We start from the raw sequence: 10,240 nt of genomic DNA on the forward strand, positions 1-10,240 counted from the left end.
CTTTTCCAAGATTTTATGAAGAGTGTTTTTATATTGTGCCCGTACTTTTGCTCTATCCTTTCATAAAGGGTATCTTCTAGGAAGGCGAGTGTAAGGGTGGCATATGTCGGAGCCATTTTTGTACTCATAGCTGTGCCTAGTATTTGGATGTAGTTGTCTTTATTGAATTGGAAGGAGTTGTTATTGAGGATTATGTCGATGCTATCAATCACGAATTGTTTATTGAATCTGGGGTGTATGGTCTGTGTATGTTTGTCAATCCAATATGCGATAGCTTCTTTTCCTAGATTGTGTGGGATATTGCTTTATAGGCTGCTAACATCGAATGTGGCTAGTATAGTCCCACTGTTTGTGGTAGGGAGCTAAGGAAGTGTGTGTTATCTCTTACAAACCTTCTGACTAGATTGGTGAAGGGCTATAATAGTATATCTATTATGTTGCTAAGTCTGCTTGTTGGGCATGATCGTCCTGCTACTATGGGTCTGAATGTGAGGTCGTTGGGGTTTGGGGTGCTTATGTATTCCGATTTTTGTATGTTGATGGCATGTCTTACCTGGTTAGATTTGTGTATTTTGGGTAGCCCATAGAAGATGTTTGTTTTTGTTGTGAAGTTTGTAAGGAAGTCTTTTTCTTTTTTAGTTAATGTACTATTGTATGTTGTGCAGAGTTTTGTTATTTTAGATATGGTTGTGTCGTCTATGTTAGAGCTAATTGGTTTGTAATAATTTTCGTTCCCTAGTGATTCTAAAATTTTTGTTTTGTAGAAGTTCTTATTCATTATAACTACTGCACTACCTTTGTCTGCTTCCTTTATAACTAAGTTGTTATCGTGTTGGATTTTTTTAAGTACTTGGTTTTGTTTTCGTGTTAGATTACAAACAAATTCCGAGAAAAAGTCACACCACAAGACACAGAGGAGCAGAAAAAAATGCCAATTTTTCGATATTGTCGGGCGAAGGTTGGAGCTTTAAAATGATACCTATCTGGCGAAAATCCGTGGCCCGTATCGAAAGTTTTTCCGAGACATACATACATAAATACATACATTTCGCTATTATATATATATATACATTATATGTATAAAACTGAATATATAGTAATGATTTAAAACGTTAAAAAAATGACTCGTGCGCCACCAGCGAGAATCGAAACAAAAACGTTTAGCTTACAGCTTACTTTTTTGTTTGACGTAAATGCTTGAGCTATGAAGACATGTTTGCTGCAAGGCTAAAAATGAAAACACATATGCGCAATGCCCTCGTTCGACCTTCACCTCGCAAATTCCTTTTTTTTATTTTCACACTTTTGCACCGATTGTCCCCGATAAAATCCAAATATAAAGTTTCGCTAGGTTCGAATACCATATATATATATAAGTTTCATATCTGCAAACCAAAAACTGACAGAGGAGTTTGGTAGGAATTTTTAACAATAATTTGTATGCGCATACATAAATATATATAGAAAGAAATTTGTGTTTACTATAAACATTTACGCAAATATTGCACAAGTATAAATCATGTAGAATATCTGCATGAATATAATTACACGTAATAATTAACAAAAGATGATAATCCCATCAGAAAACAAAACAAAAAAATAATAGGGCATTAATTCAAATGAATGTTTAAAAGAATATGCAAATTAGCTAGTTCTTTTGCAAATAAATGCAATTCCACCACCCATATATAACAAAGTTGTATTTTCTTTTTAAATAAATAGAAAAAAGTTGTTTTTCATATGGCTATCAGTACATACACAAAAAATAAATTTATAGGAGTATAGAATAGACGTGTGTATGTGTGTATCTAATATTATACACACACACATATATATATATATACATTTAAACATTATATATATATATATATATATATATATATATAAGTGAATTTAGTTTACAAACAAATGGCTACACATAAGCATACATGTTTCAGCGAAAACCCAGTAAGGGAATCGCTTCGTCAGGCCAAGGACAACTTACGTCATAAAGTTGTCCTTGGCCTGGGTTTTCGCTTATTTTGGCTCTGTCTAAACATTAAGCACTCTTTTGGGTGACACACTTATATATTTTGTTTTAAACAAACAAATAATTACTACCAATACAATATATATATATATATATATATATATATATATATATATATATATATATATATATATATATCACATCCTGCATTGATGATTCCCGACAGGATGAAACACTAGTGTCTGTAGGTATTTAACAATAATCATAGTAAATAATCATGCCAGGACATTTAAGAAACTCGTTTCTTACATTTGAGCACGTTCAGTTGAAATAAGTCGATCAACTTAGCTCATGTGCTCAGATCATCATATAATGATTAGATCACTCTGACAGACAATCATTTAAAAAATAAACTATTAAATTTCAACAGTATTTCTCGCGGTTAACGGTGGCCGAATGTATTAGTTTCATTGTTAATAAAGTCAGACATGGTTTCTGTTGTTGGGTTCGAATCCACTAACCAGTGTTAATCGTGACACACTGCACTGATGATTCCTGAAAGTTCTTTTTTCCAATTTTGTACTTAATTGTACTTAATTGTATTTAATTGTATTTAATTGCTTAAATATGATATTTTGATTAATGCAGTGTCTGTAGATATTTGATAATTATTATATATACATACAAACACACACACACACACACACACACACACACACACACACACACACATATATATATATATATATATTATTTATAGTATTCCGAATTTTATTGGGTTTATATAATTGATAATTCGGTAACCGTTAATATACCAATACATTTTAAGTCAGAATGAGATGAATTAAATTGTAAGCTTCAAAATTAGCATATTTTGTAATTGAGCATTCATATATTGTTTTAACAAAATCAAAGAATAGATCGATATCAACAAATAGTGCATTTTATCGTTCGTTGGCAACGTCAAATAATGATTCGATTGGAATTTTTTTAAAAATAGATATATGAAAACAGGTAAATATAAAAATCTTTTAAAAAAACCTTGGAAGGAAGAGCTGTAGGTAAAATATTTTCTCATAGTTTTCCTTAAAAGGGTAATGGATTCCATATTGTTCATTGTAAAAGTATTTTTTTCAAAACGTCCGATGAAAGGCTATTCTTGTGAAAACTTTCAAACGATATAGTTTGAATGTTTCTGAATGGTTTTGAAACAATTGTAACGAACGATGAAATTCACTATTTGTTGCTATCGATCTATTCTTTTATGTCTTGATTTTGTTAAAACCATATATATATATATATACACTTGTGCCCGATATTATTCATACCCCTCGAATCTTTGAGATTTCTATAAGATTATTGCTCAAACCAGAAGGTAGACAATATTAAAGGGATTTCAAACAATAAATCAAGCATAAGCATTTAATTTAAACTCAACAAATAAATAAATTATGCAAGTTTGAAACATTATACAAAGAAAAACAATAATGGCACTAGTTCAAAATTATTCATACCTCTCTTACTAATAGTCAATAGCATGCCCTTTATTCTTAATAACTGCCTGTAACCGTTTTGGATATTTATCAACAAGGTTTTTACAAGCATCAACACTGATTTTTGACCATTCTTCAATGCAATAGTTCTCCAAATCCCTCAAATTTCTAGGTTTCCGCTTTTTAACCTCAGTTTTCAATATGTGCCAGAGGTTTTCGATAGGGTTCAGGTCGGGACTCTGGCTAGGCCATTCCAAAACATTAATTTGATTATCCTCAAACAATTTCTTGACTATTTTGGCAGTATGTTTTGGATCATTATCCTGTTGAAGGACCCAGTTTGGTCCTAAATGGAGCTTCTCCGCATCCTGTCTAATGTTTTTCTGGAGTATCTCCAAATATTGCTCCTTCTTCATGGTTCCATCTATCTTGACCAAACTACCTGGACCACTAGCCGAAAAGGAGCCCCAAAACATTAGGCTACCACCACCATGTTTCACCGTGGGTATGGTGTTCTTTGGGTTGTAAGCTTCTCCTTTCTTCCTCCAAACGTAAGAAGCATCCATATGGCCAAACAATTCAATTTTTGTTTCGTGAGTCCACACAATACTTGAGAAAACGGACTCTGGAGAATTCACATGGTTCCTAGTAAACTTTAGACGTGCTGCAAGGTGTTTTCCGGTGTGCAATGGAGTCCTTCTTGGTCTTCTTCCTTTCAGACCATTTTCATGCAGAGTCCTTTGCAATGTTTGCCTTGATATTTTTATGCCAGAAGACTCCAGATTTTCTAAAATGTCCTTAGTAGTGGTGGTTGGATTTGCATTAACACTTCTTACAATATCCCTGGTGGCTCTAGCAGACAGTTTCCTTTTCCTTCCTCTACCAATCAAGTTGTTTGTTGTGTGGTGGCTCTGGAATTTTTGATGATGCTCTGTACTGTTGCTGTAGAGACCTCAAATTTCTTGGAAATTGACTTTTAACCTAAACCATCCTTATGTGAATTCGCAATTTTAGTCCTAAGATCATTACTAAGCTCTTTTTTCTTCCCCATTCTAATAATTTTTTTTCTTTTATTGGTTTTCAGTTGATATCATTTTAATTTCTGAAAAATGCAAAAAACGAAATGAAATTAATCAAGGGTTGTATAAAAGCATTCAAAATAAGAATCAAACAGGAAACAAACAGTCAGAAACTCGATTAATACTGAAAAAAATAAAGGGGTATGATTATTTTTGAACATTGCAGATTTTATAAATAGCTGTATATTTCTTTTATTACAAGTATCCCGAGATTTTAAAATGACGAAAATGATCAGAAGAGGTTTATTAAGAATATGTATCAATATGGACGCAAACAATAAATTCTAACAAAGTTACACCTAATAAACTCAATTTTCAAGAGGGGGTATGAATAATATCGGGCACAACTGTATATATATATATACTCGCAAAAGTACCCGTCGTTGACTGGGTTCAAAAACAGCCAACAGAAAATGGACTTTGATTTATGAAAGTATGATAGGTTATGAAAAGGAAGGATTGTAAAGAGATAGCTTCGAATTTGGAGGTATCAAAACAAAAGCAAAATATGATGAAAGTAAAAATAAAATAGATAAACCCCATAATTTATTATACCATACCTGTTAACACTGAAACACTTATCACAAGATTCTGTGGATCTATATTAAAAAACCTTGTTAAACTTTGTGACATATTTCCATTCTATGGAGGTCAGGTGCGAACGAACACCCCATAATTTTATTATACCATATTTCTTCAAACTGAAACATAATTATCAAAGTATACTTACGCAGATATATATGAAAAGCCTTTATTAAAGTGTGTGCCTATTTCCATTCTATGGAGCCCAGGCGCGAACGCTGACCCCACAATATATATATATATATATATATATATATATATATATATATATATATATATATATATATATATATATATATATATATATATTATAAAGAAGTGAACCATAGCGGAAATTCAGTCAACTAAAATAAGATGTCAAACGGGGTGAGGAAAAGGAAGAAAAAAAATGGGAGAAGTTACATGTAACAAATGTACAATTCAGTAAAATAAATAAGTCGATTAAAAACGAGATCGTTAAAATACACCCGAAGCGCTTTTCGCTCAGACTAACTTATCAAGGGTATAAGTCTGAAAATTATTATTTTTTTTTTTTAGAATATTTGGTATTGGAATGGAATATATTTGGTAGTGGAATTGAGTATATATGGTAGTGGAATGGAGTATTTTTAGAATATTTAGTAGTGGAATGGAGTATATATATATATATATATATATATATATATATATATATATATATGTTATATTGTCTCTAATATAAAGGGTTGTGTGTTTGATTATCATAAATGGAATCGCGTGTGAGTGACATGTATTTTCAGAACATACCTCTGCTTCTTCGATGTTGGACCATCTGGAAATTTCTCATCCTGGAGGGAGACTTGATACCTGTTTTTTGGATGAAGATTCAATCACTCAAAGACAAGGAATTAGTTTTATAGTTTTATTTCACTTTCTCCAAATGTCATGCAGAAGGTGGAAGTGAAATCGGCCTGTGTGGGTTCTTCTTCTACACACGTCAGCGTTCGTCCCCCCCTGTGAAGGGGAGGAGACAACGGGAATCCGTCCGTTGTCTTCTGTCCCAAATCAAATCTCAACGATTCAGCTAACCTGATCACATGACGCACACGCAATCAAATCAGCTGATCTTTTACTTCCGGCCAACGTGTCTACACTATAACTCACCTCTTCCCTCTCTCTCTCTATCTCTCTCTCTCCCTCTCTCTATTCCTTAACATTCTTTCTCTCTCTCTCTCTGTCTCTCTCTATCCATTCTCTAACATTCCTTTCCCCCTTATTCATAAAAATGTATGACGAAGATATACATTTTTTTACTACCCACTTTTACTAAGGGAATCCTAAGCTCACCCCACTTGCAAAGGAACCGTCATACCATTGTTCAATAAATCATAAATAAAGTAAAATTACATCTGCAAATAATACCATGTGGCGCGAATCCTTGCGCCCTTGAAGGTCAACAACTCTCTGTGACCCCATGCCCTCCATCCCGCATCTTAGAATCATGCAGAGATCACGATATCTCTCGTCACGCTATAACGCGTTTCCACAAGCACATGACTCATACGAGATAAAAGATTTTTCTTATAATATTACGAGAGCATTTTCCTATGTCTCCCGCCGAATTACGCATCCGGAGAAAAATCCCACGAAAAAACGACAAAAAAAAAAAAAAAAAGAAATAATTCTACAACCATTTCGAAAATTAGAATAAAGTATCGACTGGACCTTTGTCTCTTCCAAACTTAAGAACTAGTTGACCCCTTATTCAACCTAGTAGTGTGTTTTTTTCGTACACTGCTTAATCTTATTTCTTTCTCTTTTTTAACATTTTATCATTATTATTACTATCATTATTAATTAATTAACAACATGTTCTTACTTATAAATTAATTATTATCTCAATAAATCCCACAAGGCAAAATTCACTTCTCCTCTTACTGCGAAAAAAATACATGTCCAAGAACAAGAAAAAAACCTGCACAATTATGCTGTGAGAAAACATAAATCGCATGAAAATATAAATTAAAAAAAAAAATTCTTACAATCATTCACAAAGTCTTATCTCACCCATAAAAATTACAAATAACAAAAACATAGATTCGTGGAAACCCAAAATTGTCCACGTCAGCACATTTTGAGGTCAGGTTACATAACATTTGACCATCTCACAGAATCTCAAAAATAAATTTTTTTTTTTTTTTAATCACAGTCGTTTACAAAAATACATAGACATTTACAATTAACTACATAGTCGTTTCCAAAAACAAAAAATACGACTCACTTAAAATTTTCAGACAATCCTTCATAAAACAAAATTCAACACAAAATAACGATCGATGGAAACTAAATTTGTCCACGTCACCCAACACTTGGGGTTTTCTGAAAAAAAAAATTATCACGTTTTACTCATCCGAGTGATTTCTATTATAGCCTTTTCTGCCATTTTCTCTACTGCCACTTATGCCACGTCAGGGGAACCCCATTTGCTCCCTTATGTTGGACAGAAATATATTTCGCTTTGCTATATTGAAAAAAAAAATTTTTTTTTCCAGGTCGGTAACCGCGACTGCCTTTCAAGGCATATAGCTCAGCGAAACATATCGGGATTCCATCCATGGATTTTTCCATGTTGATCCTACTCGAAATCACAGAATCCCATCACCCTAAGACAACACTTGTGTTTTTTTTCTTTTTTTTCCATCTAAAAAACATACATTTTAACATGTTATAAAACAGTTTACATATAATAACATTTTTCCACACCAGAAAAAAAATTATCACGAAAAAACCGTACAATTAGAGAAAAAAAAACAATTCCACATTAGCAGAAAGTATCCATTGTTTCTTAACAAACAAACAAAAACTACACATTGTCTTTTCCTAAAAGTACACAAAGCTTTTACAATTTAGCAACAATTTAACCTTATAATTTGTTTAACTTATAAATTCATAACAAATATTTGATTGACGTTTTTCTCTGGTAATCGTGACAGTCATCTCATTTCTTTTTCCCTTTTGTTTCACCTCTGTAACTAAAGTTTATGTGTTCTATTTCTTTTACACCAATTTGTTATCAGTCTGTCGATTGATATATCTGTTTTTTTTCTTATTTCTCTTAATTTATCAAATAATATAACTATACATAATTTTAATGTGTCTTTTTTCCGTTGTGTCTATATATATTTGTTTCACCGCTGTTCAATGAAAGAACCCTACGTTGTTTTCTTTTTTTTCTTTAATTTCTTTATCTTTTCCTTTTTTATGTGTAGTGTACAATATTTTTTCTTTCTTTTCGTCGTGTCTATATAATATATTTTTTTTTGTGGTAACCACAAGGTTCGAGATTCTATGTCTCCCGTCTTAAATAATTTATTCGGCCGGATCCTTTTTCACGGCCCATATGGCATCATTCATGGATGTGGGTAAAGTAACCTCATGTTCGTTAACAGCTCTCATTCAGCCATCCCAATATCTCAAAAAAAATTTTTTGCCGACCTCATTCGTCAGATTTCTGACTTCTTAAGTTCTTACGTAACAGCGGCATATATTCTATCTTTTTTTTCTTTCTTTCTCCTACTTCAGATTCACTACATAGTGGCCACGTCACCACTACACGTCCGCTCTTGCGTTGGAAGTTCTGTTACTCCCAAGATTGGGCATTTTCAATCAGCCGAAGCTCGCAGGCAGCCCTATCTGCAAGCTTAATCTATGTGGGTGCATTCTATCGCGCACCCTCGTTGCAGCTACAACAAGCCTTTTAAACCCATAGGCCTGCAGTACTCCCATCTTTATTGCATGCGAAGAATATGATCTTTCAACCGTAACACCGATCAGCTTAATCAACCTACATACAGACGGCGAAAATAGCATTTTTTATAATCGAAAAACCTATTAACAAAATCCCCCTTGCAGGGTCCTGTGAACCTCTTCCAAAAAAAAAAATAGTTAACCGCCTACGTAAATTTAAACCTGCCCCCTTTTTTAAATTCTAATTTGACTAGACCGACCATTTTATCTTAATCTAATCTTCTGATTTTTTTTTGATTTTTTTCATTACTATTTTGCAGACCACTGGAAAACAACAATTATACATTATATAATACAATATCAAATCATCAATACACATTTTTTTCTAACAATGAACATTAACTTCTAAGTAATTACATAAAACAATCTTCTTCAGTCCTTAAAAAAATGTTCAAAAATGCCGTTAAAACTGGAAAAACAATATTCACGATTTAGAGAACAATCTGGCCTGAAAAAGAGCATCAATTCTTTTTTTTTCTTTCTTTTCTTTTTTTTAACCCAGTTCAAGAAAAGCGATGGCCATTTTCTCTTTTTGCAACGGTGTAAATATTTCAAGTTATGATTGACACATTTCCAAACAATTTCATTTGTGCGTGTTCCCATTACATTTTCTTACTGTCTCATCGGTCCCGTGCTTTAAACAGAATAACGCAATTCTTTGTTTTTCCCTTCTAATTTTTACATTAAGTGATATTTTTCTTCGTTCATAACGAGCTAATTCCTTATACGATAAACATTTTTTAAAACTATTTTCTATATGTAAAGTTTTACATCTGCGTGTCTGTATGTCTTCCTTTTCTTTCTTCGTGAAAAGGTTGTACGTGTGTATTGTTTTTTTTTAAATATTTTCTTGTAAACTTTAGTTTTCTGTGTGCGTGTGTGTTCAATTTTTTTTTCGCATTTCTGTGATCGTGTAATGTTTTTTTTTCGTGGTATTATTTATTTATTTATTTTTTAAAATTATGTTGGACCCTTTTTAAAACGTTGTGTGTGTTTTTTCTTTTCCGTGGTAACCGAAGTTCTTTTTTTTTTTTAAACCCACCCTTGCTAGGTGGTCTGGTCATTTACGGCACCAAATTGAATGTGTTACGCTGTTTCTATAATAAAGGGTTGTGTGTTTGATTATCATAAATGGAATCGCGTGTGAGTGACATGTATCATGTTGGACCATCTGGAAATTTCTCATCCTGGAGGGAGACTTAATACCTGTTTTTGGATGAAGATTCAATCACTCAAAGACAAGGAATTAGTTCTATAGTTTTTATTTCACTTTCTCCAGATGTCCTGCAGAAGGTGGGAGTGAAATCGGCCTGTGTGGGTTCTTCTTCTACACACGTCAGCGTTCGTCCCCC

Source organism: Euprymna scolopes, chromosome 32, assembly GCF_053919585.1.
Source record: "Euprymna scolopes isolate OS-2025 chromosome 32, ASM5391958v1, whole genome shotgun sequence".
Lineage (NCBI taxonomy): Eukaryota > Metazoa > Mollusca > Cephalopoda > Sepiida > Sepiolidae > Euprymna > Euprymna scolopes.